The sequence below is a fragment of the Diceros bicornis genome, chromosome 4 (assembly GCF_020826845.1).
Source record: "Diceros bicornis minor isolate mBicDic1 chromosome 4, mDicBic1.mat.cur, whole genome shotgun sequence".
Classification (NCBI taxonomy): Eukaryota; Metazoa; Chordata; class Mammalia; order Perissodactyla; family Rhinocerotidae; genus Diceros; species Diceros bicornis.
Window position 1 is genome coordinate 69752230 of NC_080743.1, and position 13783 is coordinate 69766012.

Below are 13783 nucleotides of genomic sequence, written 5' to 3' on the forward strand. Positions count from 1 at the left end.
GTTTTACATATTAAACAATACCAACCTCTTTTTAGTTTAAGTCGGCAGCGCTTTTATCGATACAACCCTATTAAAACTTTTTGGGTTTTCTATGTATTTGATTCCAGTCACTTCCATGATGCCAAAAGCACACCCACAGCTTCTTTTTAGATATGCCCCATTTGGAGGCTTAATTACTGGTACTTTAAGCACATCAGACTGCTGTGGCATCATGTCATAAAGCTTTCTAGAACCTTTTTTCCAATGATGGAGCCCTAGTTGCCTGATTTTTAGGGGGATTAATAAAACCCGACAAGTAAATGTCTACCAGTGCATGTCACACACTACATGCTTCATAAATATTGCTTAGCAGTCCATTCTTATTTCACCTGGTTTAAGTCCATCTCTTATCAACCTGGTTTAATGTTAACAGACATGCCTCAAATAAAATATTGCTTGGAGTCTAGTCACCCAAAGAGAACTGATAAAAATCAAAATTTTATATCTGCAGAGCTGAGAACTAGACTACTACTATGCAAGTGCACCAAGCTGCCATCTTTACATGGGGAAAGTCCCAAACTACCTCTCTCATATTTTATAACACTATTATCAGTCAGCAAGACATTTATGGAGTAGTTTTATAGATGTGCATTTTTGTACTGTCTCTGGTTTTACATTTGGAGAATAACATCATGGAACTCTACATAAGTAGAACACCTAAGGTGTTCATCCCTGAACAGAAGAATGGTTGCTGATTTATGCAACTGAAAAGGGGGACATGGATAAACTCTAGAAAGAAGGCACAAGAGGACCGGCCCCGTGGCTTAGCAGTTAAGTGCGCGCACTCCACTGCTGGCAGCCCGGGTTCGGATCCCGGGTGCGCACCGACGCACCGCTTCTCCGGCCACGCTGAGGCCACGTCCCACATACAGCAGCTAGAAGGATATGCAGCTATGACATACAACTATCTACTGGGGCTTTGGGTGAAAAACATAAATAAATAAAATCTTTCAAAAAAAAAAAGAAGGCACAAGAATCTCTCATTAGATGACCTCATTAATGACACCAGGCAAATCACTTTCTGAGCCTCCATCTCCTCAATTCAGTGGGTATAATGGTAACTACCTTACAGTGTTGCTGTGAAGATTGAATAAGGTTATGCACTAACAAGTGCCTAACATGGAACAGTGGATTAGCTCTGTCAACAACAGTTCTGATCCCCTTATAACTTGCCTTCCAGTCCTGTTAGCTTGGAAAGCTAAAGAACTACATTTCTTAATTCCCTTTGCAGCAAAATTTCTGAATGTGATTTGAGCTCTACCAATCAGATGGACTTATATGAGTCTTTGATACAGAATGGAGTTACATAGAGAGAGAGCCAGGAGATAGGACAGTCATTTTTCTGGCAAGGATCATGGTAATGGAACTAAAATTCCGGATCTAGGACCCATAGTGATGACTTTCCTGATTCAGTAGCCTTCTGTTCATGGCAGAGGTAGTCTTGCCCTGAAGACAGAAGCCATGGCAACTAATTCCCTGATTCTGCAGTTCCTTGAAAGTGGAGGGGTAGCAGTAGCTCCTTGGCAGGCCAATTCTTTGGTGTGGTGTTGGTAGTCATTTCTGGAGGCTCAGTTCAAGTCTGTTTCCTCAGCTTTGCCGACGAGTCTGTGAACTATTTGTAACCACTAGTAAATCCATTTTTGCTTAAATCAGCTACAGTGGATTTTGTTTCTACAATATGGAACGCTGATGAACATAGTGCACATTAAAATGTTACTTATATCTGAAGATATAGCTCATGGAAAGTATCCTCTTTAGGGAATAAAGTTTGATACACAGTCATGTGCTACATAATGATGTTTTGGTCAATGATGGACCACATATATGATGGTGGTCCCATAAGATTAGTACCATAGAGCTTAGCTTTGTAGCAGGCTATACCATCTAGGTTTGTATAAGTATACTCTATGATGTTTGCACAACAACGAAATCGCCTAATGATGCGTTTCTCAGAATGTATCCTCATTGTTATGCAGCGTAAGACTGTAATGGAAAAATCACGGCTTTGGGAGACATTGTGTATTCAAATCCAGATGCTTTATGAGTCATGGAACATCAGACAAATTATTTCACTTGTCTGAAATTCAGGCTACTCATCTATAAAATATTGCTAATAATATCAATATAAAGGGTTTTCCACTTACTCAAGAGATATTTATTAACCATTTACCAACTGTCAACTCTTCAAAACACTTCATTTGAATGAAATAGACTAAAGCCTGCTCTCACAGTTGTTTAAACTCTAGTGAGAAGAAAGAGACAATAGAAAATCTAGCAAATAAAAACATATAATATGTCAAGTGGAAATAAGTACTTAGAGAAGAAAAGTCAGTGGGGGAAGGGGTTAGAATACGATGGGGGAAGGGACAGGTGGATCTTGTTTTATATGGCGACATCAAGAAAGACTACTTTGAGCCGCTACCTGAAGGATGTGAGGGAGAGAGACGTGTGACTATTTGAAGAAAGAGTGCTCTGGGCAGAGAGAAAAACGTGCCTTGCACATTTAAGTGCCAACTAGAGGGCCAGTGTGACTGGAGTGCAATGAGTGATGGGAAAAATGGTTGGCAGTGAGGCAGGAGTGGTAGCAGGAGACCAGATCATGGACCCCCATTGAAAGGCCTTTATATTCAACTGGGATTGAAAATCAGATATAACATGTATTCCCCTAGCCTGGCACATTAGAGTTCCCTTTTCTTCCCTCCACAAAGTAAGTTAGTTTAATCTCTATGATGTAAGACCAACCTAGTAGGGCTTCCAGGTATGATGATGGTTTTTTCTTCTTCCTCTGAATTCTTCTCCTCTCTCCAGGAAATTATAAAAAAGTTACTCATCTCCACAGACTACCAATCTTTTGTTCTTATAACAGAGCAACATTTAATAACTTGATGAATACAAGAGCATGTAAAGAGAAAGAAAAGTAGAGGAAATAAACTTGTAAAAAATTAAAAGATGAAGTTGATGTCATCCTCTGGGCTTACAGCAAGTGGGCTGGCACTCCACAGGAGAACAGCTTTGACAAATATTTGTAGCATGAGAAAAAAGTGATTTATCAGCCACTCTGCTCAAGTCAACAGACTTCTCTGAACTGCATCTCTGAGATAGAGCAGACCCAGCTGTCTCCTTGCCCTCCCTCTCTCGTTGGAACTTTCTGTGAAGCCATTCTTTCGCTTGGTCCTTCTGTCTGGACTGACCATCCCCCTTTTTGCCTTTGCCTTGGCAAAGTCTTTTTTATTTATTTTTTAGACAATTAAGGCCTAGCTTCCACACCACCTTCTCTGTGAATCCTGTTCTGACTCCCCAGGACAGGATTGGTTAATTCTTCTCTCTCTTCTCCTAGCACATCCTTCATATCTCTGTTGAAACACTTAATAGCTGTTCCTGTCTCTCCCAAGAGGCTGTGAGCTCCTCATGACAAGTTTATGTCTCATTCTTAAGTATTTCCTCATCATTTAGTTCAGCGCTTCATAAAAATGTTTGTTAACAGATGGAAGGAAGGAAGGAAAGAAGGAAAGAAGGAGGGAAAGTTATTTATATCCTTTGTTGCTTCACTCTCAAACATTTTTCAAAAGAGGTAAAGTATATGAAACTTTTAAGAAAACATAAAACCCTTAGAAAACTATAAACATAAGTGGACATTTTGGTGATGATGACAAGCAACGATTCTTGTTGGAGACTTAGAAAATTCTAGATAGGAAACGCATTTTCCACAAGAATATTTGTTTTGGAAAATCTTAACATTCTTAATTCACTCTGCCTGACCTTATGCTAAATTCCCTAGGACGGAAATGAATAGCAGATCTACATGTTTTCTCTACGATAAGCTGGAATTTTTTACTTATCCTTATTCAAATAAAACATTGCTTTGAGGGATCTGATTTGCCATTGAGAAATTGCGCCCTGGTTTATCTCATCATTTGATATTCTGGTAAATGTAACAGAAATAATTTCCACTGAAGGACTGTTTTCTTTTTTCCAAGTTGTTTTGTCTGCTCTGAGCTTTATTTCAAGTAAACTGATCCAAAGGTCTGAAGAGAGCCATAACACAGCTAACAATAATAGAGCTCACATTGATCTAGGCTTCTTTCTGGAGGGTTAATAGATCAGATAGTATTATCCTGCCACTTTTTAAAAAGAGGAAACAGATTCGGAGAGTTTACTTTATTTGTCTAACTTTCATAGTACAATTCTATTTTAGAACAGTGCACTTACGCATTTGTGGAGCATTATTTTGCACCTAAAATTTTCATTGACTCTTAATTGTTAGTTGCGTGGTAATATATACTTCATTTTAAACCTATATTATTTTTAGCAACACATGTTATTGATTTCTAGATATCACGTAGGGTTTAAGCTGGCAAGAGGGGAACTCTGTTCATAGTCAGACTTTAAGGGAAAAGATTGTATAAGAGTGAAGAAAAAGGTAGGTATGGCCAGATGGCTCAAATTTTTGAAAATGGAAATGACTCAAAAGAGATGGGAAGTTCTAAAAGTAAATGCTAACAACGTGGAAGTTTAACAATGTAAGACACATGACAGAGTTTTCCAGGAAAGAATGACTAAATTCTAAAGGTTCCATATGACAGCATTTATCATGGCAAATTAGGTATAATTTACATACATATAATTTACAACCCTGCATAATATCTAGAAACCAATAAGATGTTACTACAAAACCAGCAGCTTTATTTTCTCTTGCCCCTTCTGGCTGGCTGCCACTCATAACCTAGTATGAATGTTGGTCAACCATTTTCCGTAGCCTCATCCTCCACAAATTGCTAAATGGAGAGGTTAAATTTTTTCCTTCAGAAAACTTATAATTCCCACTAATGTAATTAATGGATTATGAGATTGTTGTGGAAAACTAACCTGTTATTTGAGCCAAGAGTCATAAAGGCAGAGGAGAATTCAGCAGAGAAGTGTTATTTAGTGAGAAACAGCAGGGTTAGTAATTTGTCACTTTGGGATTGATAGCAATCCCACTGCAAAGAAGAATGGTACCCTGAAGCTAAGAAAGAATTTGTTGAGGGCCGGCCCCGCGGCTTAGCGGTTAAGTGCTCACACTCCGTTGCTGGTGGCCCGGGTTCAGATCCCGGGCAAACACCGACGCACCGATTCTCTGGCCATGCTGAGGCCGCGTCCCACATACAGCAACTAGAAGGATGTGCAACTATGACATACAACTATCTACTGGGGCTTTGGGGGGGGGGGAAGAAAGAAAGAACTTCTTGATATGTCATCAAAATCCTTAAATAATAACAGGAGCTGGAGTGACTTTAAGCATTTGCTATGTACTTACAAAAGTGCTAAGCACTTTGGCAAGTATGACATCATTTTATTATTGCTGTGCTGGTGAGCCTATTATTTTTATCTCCACTTTTTAGGAGTTGAAACTAAAGCTTGGAAAGATGAAATAACTTGACTGAGGTAACAGGCAAGAGGGCAAGCCTGGGCATAGTCAACTTTGCTGTCTATATTTGAGGAGAGAAGATTGTATATACTCCAAAGGAAAAATTGGTATGATTTGATAACTCAGATTTTTTTTAATGGAAAATGACTCAAAAGAGAGAGGAAACAAATGAGAGCTAGCGGTATAGAAGTTTAGTAATACAACATATATGACAGGGTTCTCTAGGAAAGAATGACTGAACACTAAGAAGTTCCATGGTGAATTCAACATGATTCAGGAGATGAACTTCAGTTTTATAGATTCAAAGAAGTCTGGCCAATAGCCTGAGTGAGTTCAAGCCAAAAACCTAACTCACATTGATAGAATTAACATGAGGCTCACATTTATAGATAGAATGCCTACTAACACATGAGAATGCTTATTGGAATAAGGCATTTATGCTCACTTGATTAGAGCATTCTCCTCTCACAGATAAGGAAAAATAAAAATATGCAAACTCAAACATGAAACCCAAAGAGCAGCTCAAATTTTCTGTCACCTTCACCTTCATTTTTCTATGCATTCTGATGGGCTTACAGTTTATAGTCAGTTCTGTCTCATAGTTTGTTCTTTCAGTGGTTACATACCGCTCTTGCAGCTCTTTCTTTCCCTCCGTACACCCTAGCCAGAATGGAACACAATCTCTTGTTCTTGAATTCCGCAAAATCAAAATGAAACAAAACAAAAACAAGCCTAAAGGACAATATAAGACTTTACTGAAGGCTTGGGGAAGAAGACGGGGTTTTCAGTGCAAGAATACATAAAACTTAAAATTCGATATTAGTTATCCCTGTTCTTAAAAGCACTTTGGCCACTCTGCCAAACTACCCAATAATCTCTCGCATCTACTTTTCTCTCTTCCCTGACTTCTCTAGTACTCAAATTTTAGTTCTTTGTTTTTGTTGATGCTCATTTTTATGAATTTTTAATTACACAAGTGGTATATTAATATATTCAGCCTCAAAAACAACAACACAGAACACTAAATCATTTTCTCTATATTTCTTTTTTATAATTTACATTTTTTTCATCTTTACCGGTGAGTTTTATACTTCCGTATGTTTTCATGTTACTAATTGGTGTCCTTTCATTTCTTTGAAGAAGTCCCTTTAATTTTTCTTGTACGGCTAGTCTAGTGGAGATGAACTACAGCTTTTGTTTGTCTGGAAAACTCTCTCTTTCTCTCCTTAAATTCTGAAGGACAACTTTACTACATAGAGTATTCTTGGTTTGCTGTTTTTTCTGTCGGTGCTTTGAATATATCATCCTACCCCCTCTGGCCTGCAAGGCTTTTGCTGAAAAATCTGCTGCTAAAAACTATTGTCTTATAGTCCTCTGTAAGTAAAAAGTTGCTTTTTTCTTGCAACTTTTAAGATTTTCTCTTTATCTTTAGCTTTTGACAATTTAATTATAATGCTTCATTGTGTGGGTCTCTTTAGACTCATGTTATTTGGTACTTTTTGGGCTTCCTGGATCTGGATGTCTATTTCTTTCCCCAGGTTAGGAAAGCATTCAGCCATTATTTCATTGAATAAGCTTTCTTCCACTTTAATATCCAATGTCAAAGGTAATATATTTGGATTTCAGCAGAATGTTTGATATCATACTTCAAGATATCTTTGAACACTAGATAGAAAAATGTGGAACAAAATCAACAGTTTAGTTAAATGTAGCTAATCAAACAGCAAAAAATGTATATAATATGATTTCATGTAATAGTGAAGAAAAATAAAGAAGACTAAGTGAATGGAAAGTGATATGGTAATCTTTTAGATAGAGTTTCAGGAAGAATCTGTCTCAGAAAGGGAGAGTTGAACAAAAACTTGAGTTGACCTGAGGATATAAGCCATGTGACTATCTTGCAGAAAAAAACATTTTAGGTAAAGGAAGGGCAAGTACAAAGGCCTAGAAAAAAGAATGTATGGAATGTTTGAATAACAGTGAGACAGTTGATGAGGAATGACTAAGAGAAAAGTTTGGAAAGTGAACATCAGGTTATATAGGGTCACGATGAAGATTTTGGATTTCATCCTAAGTGTGATGGGAAGCCATCAGAAGGTTCTGAGATGACTTATGTTTTAAAAAATCACTCTGGGTGCAGTGTGGAGAATAGAATAGGACAGGTTAAGACAGTAGGACAAGAACGGAAGCACAGGAGCCAATCAAGAGGCTATTTCAGGAGCCCAGAAGAAGACGCTGATAGCCTGGACACAAGATGCTAACTGAAGGTCATGAAAGATGGTCAGATTCTGTATATATTTTTGAAGGTGATGATACCATAGGATTGTAGAAGAAAGATACAAGGTGTACAGAAAAGAGGAGTTAAAGATGAGTCTAAGGTTTTGGTGTAAGTAATTGGGTAAGTAGTGATATCATTCATTGAAATGGGAACACAGGAGGAAAGGTAGCTTTGAGAACAAAATGTCTGACTCTGATTTTGGTTTTATTTATCGTAAGACATCAATTTTTTATAGGCAAAGGCAGCATCTCAAATCAGTAGAAGAAAGTTGCTTATTAAATAATTGGTTTGGGGACAAATGGATAGTCATATGGCAAAAAATAAAGTCTACCTTGGATTTTAGGCCAGGATAAATCCCAAATGAATCAGTTTTAATGGTAAAGAATGAAACCATAAAAGTATGAGAAGAAACCATGGGACAATTAGATCATAACCTTAAGTTAGAGGAAGTCTTTCTAAATGTGACATTTTATTTTTAAATTCCCGACACTGCCAAAATCTCTGCTTTAGCAGATGCATTCTGTTTGGCTTCTTAGTCTCCATTCCATGTTTGTGCAGCACGGGAATCATCATTGACACGGGGTAAACTGCCTTCAGAATTTTAAGCTCATTTTTCTGAAGTTTTCTTTCCCGCTCAGCGATACTGGCCCCTCAAGTCCTGGCTGCCTCTAATTTTTAATCCCTCGGCCCAATGATACTGCCGAAAGCTGTAAGCTGGCACTCTCTTTTCTGAATTTACACTCCATGCCAGGCATCGGCAAATTCTGTGAGGGAAAAAAAAGCAAAAGATGAAGGTAGGACTTAGCTCAATACATTTTCCTTCACTCTAGAATCTCACCCTTCAATTTCTGACTGTTTGGGGTGACTTTTGATGATTTCATACAGCTTTTTTTTTTTTTCCAATTTCTCCCACATTTTATAGTTGTTCTCAGTAGGAAGGTTAGTATGATACAAATTACTCTGTCATGGATGAATGCCCCTACTCTTAGTAATTAATTGATCATACAAACAACAGATAAGTAAACATTTAGATGATTTAAATAGCACAATTTAAACATTTGACCACTTATAGACTTAGAATATTAAATCCAAAAATTTGAGAATATATATTTATTTAAAGCCATCTTGGAAAATCTGCAAAAATTTACTGTGTGCTATGATATGAAGTGAACCCAAATAGATTTCAATGAGTTATTTTTATGAAGACTACATATAATTATAAAATATAGTTAACGGGTCTATATCTAAAGGAAGTGAAATCAACATCTCAGAGATATCTGCACTCCCATATTCATGGGATGGAATGGAATATTCAACCTTACAAAAGAAGGAAATGCCATTTTCAACAACATGGACGAAACTTGAGGGCATTATGCTAAGTCAAATAAGTCAAACAGAGAAAGACAAATACTGTATGATCTCACTTATACGTGGAATCTAAAAAAGCTGAACTCATAGAAGCTCAGAGTAGATTGGTGGTTGCCAGGAGCTGGGGGTGGGGGAAATGGAGAGATGTTGGTTAAAGGGTACAAAATTCCAGTTAAAAGGTGGATAAATTCTGGGAATGTCATGTACAGCGCGGTGACTATAGTTAACAGTACTATACTGTGTATTTGTATGTTGTATATTTGAAAGTTGCTAGAAGAGTAGACCTTGAATGTTTTCACCAAAAAAAAAAGGTAATGAGGTGACAGATGTGTTAACTAATCTTATGTGGTAATCATTTACATATCAATATATACTTATATACATATATCATACATAAACATATATCAATATATACATATATCAAACCACCAGATTGAACACCTTAAACTTACACCATGTTATATGTAAATTATTTTTCAATAAAGCTGGAAAAATAGTTGTGTCCTTATCACAAAATAATGATGATAATAATAATAGTAATGATAACAAAAGAGGGCAGGAGAAACTTTTGGACATGATGGATATGTTAATGGCATAGATTGTGGTGATATATACTTATCTCCAAACTCATCAAGTTGCATACATTAAGCATGTACAGCTTTTTGTATGTCAGTCATACCTTAATGAAATAGTTTTAAAAACACACACACACAATGTAGTTATGTTACAAATCAAAACCAAATATGACTAGAAAAATAGATGTGGAATTGAGAAACACACTTCTAAACAATTCATTAATCAAAGGCAAAATTATAATGGAAAGCAAAATCTACTTAGAACTAAATAACTCTGAAAATATTATGTATTAAAGCTTATATGATGGAGTTAAAGCATACTTAGTAGATTTTTTTCTTCGAAAGATTGCAGTAAAAAATAAGAAAGTCTAAAAAATAATGTTCGAAACACTCAACTGGAGACATTAGAAAAAGAAGACTAGGGTAAGCCACAAAAAGAAAGAAGAAAATCCTGAAGATAGGAGCAGAAACTAATGAAATAGAGAACAATTCTATAACAAAGAGGATCGGTAAAGTCAAAATTTTTTGAGAAAGCTAATAAAAATAAACCAAACTCTTGGACGACTGATTTCCCCAAAAAGCACATACACTATTTAGGAAAAAGTCTGTGTGAGTAGAATAACTACAGATTGTAGAGGTTAAAAACAATGAGGGATATTTTAAATTACCATATAATAATATAATTGAAAACTTAAATGGAAAACATAAATTCCTAAAAAATGTAAGACACAAAACAGACTGACTCATGAAAAGCTAATAACCCTAGGAAACCAATAACCACTAACAAAATTGAATCAGTCTCAGATGGTTTTTAATGTTGAATTCTACCAAATATTCAAGGAACAAACAGACAACAAATTATCTATCGGATAGAATTTCTTCTGAGAAATAGAAAAAAAGAGAACATTTCTCAAGTTATTTTACAAGGCTATTATAATTTTGGTACCAATATTGGTTACATAAATACACCATAATGGAAAATTAAAGGCAAATCTATTCATGCAAATAGAAACAAGAATTCTGAAGAAAGTATTTACAAAAGAAATTTCACAAGGAAATAAAGACTAATATATCAAGATCTAGTTAGATTTATTCCAGAAATTCAAAGTGATTTAACAGTATAAAATCAGCATAGTTAATCACATTAAGTGATTAAAGGAGAAAAGTATATGAGTATCTGTTATGTGCAGAAATGTATTTGAAAAAAACCCATCCTTCGTTCATAGTGAAACCTTTTAGCAAACTAAAAATTGAAAGGCATTTCTTTATCTGATAAATGGCATTTACAAAAACAAAATTCTACAGCCAATGTCATATCTCAAGGTAGATTGTTAAAAATTATTAAGTGAGAGAAAGACAAGGATATCTGCTATCACTTTTTCAATTCAACATTGTTCTGAAAATTTTAACCATCACAATAAAATTAGAAAAATAAATAAAAGATATGAAGAAAGGAAAGGAAAGAAACAAAATTTTATTTTGTCGATGGACTAACTCAAAAGAATCTACAAATTGTTCAAGTAATAAAAATATTAGATCGATATCCAAAACTCAATGGACTTTCTATATGCGGTACACAAATAGTTAAAATGCAATGAAACAAAGAAAGGTAGCATGTAAAATAGCAACAAAAATATAGGGTCCTTAGGGAAAAATCTAACTAAAGATGTTTATTTATTTCCCAGGACTGCCATAATGAAGTACCACAAACTGAGTAACTTAAAACCACAGAAAGGTATTCTCTCACAGTTCTGGAGACTAGAAGTCTAAAATTCAGGTGTTGGCGGGGCCATGCTCCCACCTAACCTTTAGAGGAAGATCTCTTTTTGACTATTCCACCTTCAAGTAATCCTAGACTTTACTCGTCTTGTGGCAGCTTAACTCTAATCTCTGCAACTTCACATGGCTGTCTTCTCCCTATGTGTTTATGTCATGACGGCCACCTGGCCAAGAGTGATTATACGTCTTGGTCCATCATCAAATGTATTAAAACTAACATAAATGTGCATCTTAGAATTTATTAAATATAGTGTAAATCTCTAGTAATTAAGAAAGCATGGTACTAGCATAGGAGAGAAAGGCAGACAAACGAGCATAGAAACAGACATATCCACATACAGAAACATGAGAAATAACAGATTTGTCAACACATATCAGTGGAGAGAGAATAAATTAATCAATAAATGACACCTGGGTAATCAGGTTTTCAAATTGGGAAAAAAACATTTAAAGCATTCACAAAATCAGTTCTTGATATATCAAAGGTTTAAATGTGAAAATACTTAAAAATAATTAGAAATAGGGTAGCCTCACGGCCTAGTGGTTAAGTTTGGTGTGTTCCACTTCGGCAGCCTGGGTTTGGTTCCTGGGTGTGGACCTACACCTCTCATCAGTGGCCATGCTATGGCAGAGACCCACATACAAAATAGAGGAAGATTGGCACAGATGTTCGCTCAGGGCAAATCTTCCTCAGCAAAAAAAAAAAAGGTTAGAAAAATATCTTTATGAATCTGAGGTAGAGAAGATACTAAGAACAAGAAGTGCAAAACTATTAAGGAATAGAATGACAAGTTGAGGATTCTTACAATAGTTTTAAAACTTCTGTTCATCAAAAGACAAGTCCCAAACTGGGAGAATCTTGTAACACAAAGTACTCTCTGTAACTATAAAAACATAATACTTGAAACTTCTATAAATCGACTTGAATAAACATTTCTCCAACGAAGATATATATAAAGGGCCAACAAGCTTATGAAAAAATGCTCAACATCACTACTCATTAGGGAAATGTAAATCAAACCCACAGTGAGATATAACCTCACACGGAAAAGGATGGCTATTATCAAAAAAACAGAAAATGACAAGTGTTGGCAGGATGTAGAGAAATTGGAACACTTGTGTGATGTTGGTGGGAATGTAAAATGGTGGACCTGCTATGGAAAAAATTATGGCAGTTCCTCGAAAATTAAAAATAAAAGTTCTACATGATCCAGTGATTCTATTCTGGGCATCCAGAGGAATTGAAAGGGGTGTCTTGAAGAGATATTTGTAGACCTATGTTCATAGCAGCATTATTCACAATAGCTAAAAGGTGGAAGCAACTGAAATGTTCGTCAATGGATAAATGGATAAACAAAATGTGGTATATACATACAATGGAATATTATTCAGCTTTAAAAAGGAAGGAAATTCTGACACATGCCACATGAATGAACCTGGAGAATATTATGCTAAGTGAAGTAAGTCAGTTACAAAAAGACAAATCTGTATGATTCCCCCTAAATGAGGTATCTAGAGTAGTCAAACTCATAGAAACAGAAAGTAGAATGGTAGTTGCCAAGAGCTGAGAGAAAGGGAAATGAGAAGTTATTGTTCAAGGCGTATAAAGTTTCAATTTTGCAATATTATAAATTTCTGAGTCTTGATTGCACAATGGTTTGAATACACTTACTACTGAACCGTACATTTAAAAAATATTAAGGTGGTAAATATTACATTATGTTTGCTTTACTACCATGAAAAACAAGATAAAGATAAATTATAAAACTTCTAAAAAAAATAAGAAAAAGACAAAAAAAAAAGAAGTGGATTAAAAGACATGACTAGGCATCCCACAGAATAAACATGAGTAGTGCATATACAAAAGCATAATAAAAGATCCTTAAATTCAACAATAATAAAAGAAATGTAAATTAAAACCTCAATCAGATAACATTTCCTACCCTAAAGATTAGCAAGAATTAATAACTTATCTAATTCCAAGCATTGGAAAGGATATGGAGAAAAGGAACACATAATTCTTATAGGAGTATAAACTTGGACAATGACTCTGGAAAATAATTTGGCATAATTTATGAAATTTTAATATTCACATAATCTAGCACCTAGTTATTCCACTTCTAGGTGCAACCTTATGCAAAACATTGCACGTGTGCACCAAAAGTTGTAAACAAAAGCTTACTATAGCATTATTTATAACAGCAAAATAAGTAAATCCACAGATAGAAAATAAGGGAAACAACCCAAATATATATCAAAATTCAAATACATAAATTATAGTACTTTCTATGTAATATAATATTATACAGCAATGAAAATTAATAAACTAGCTACATT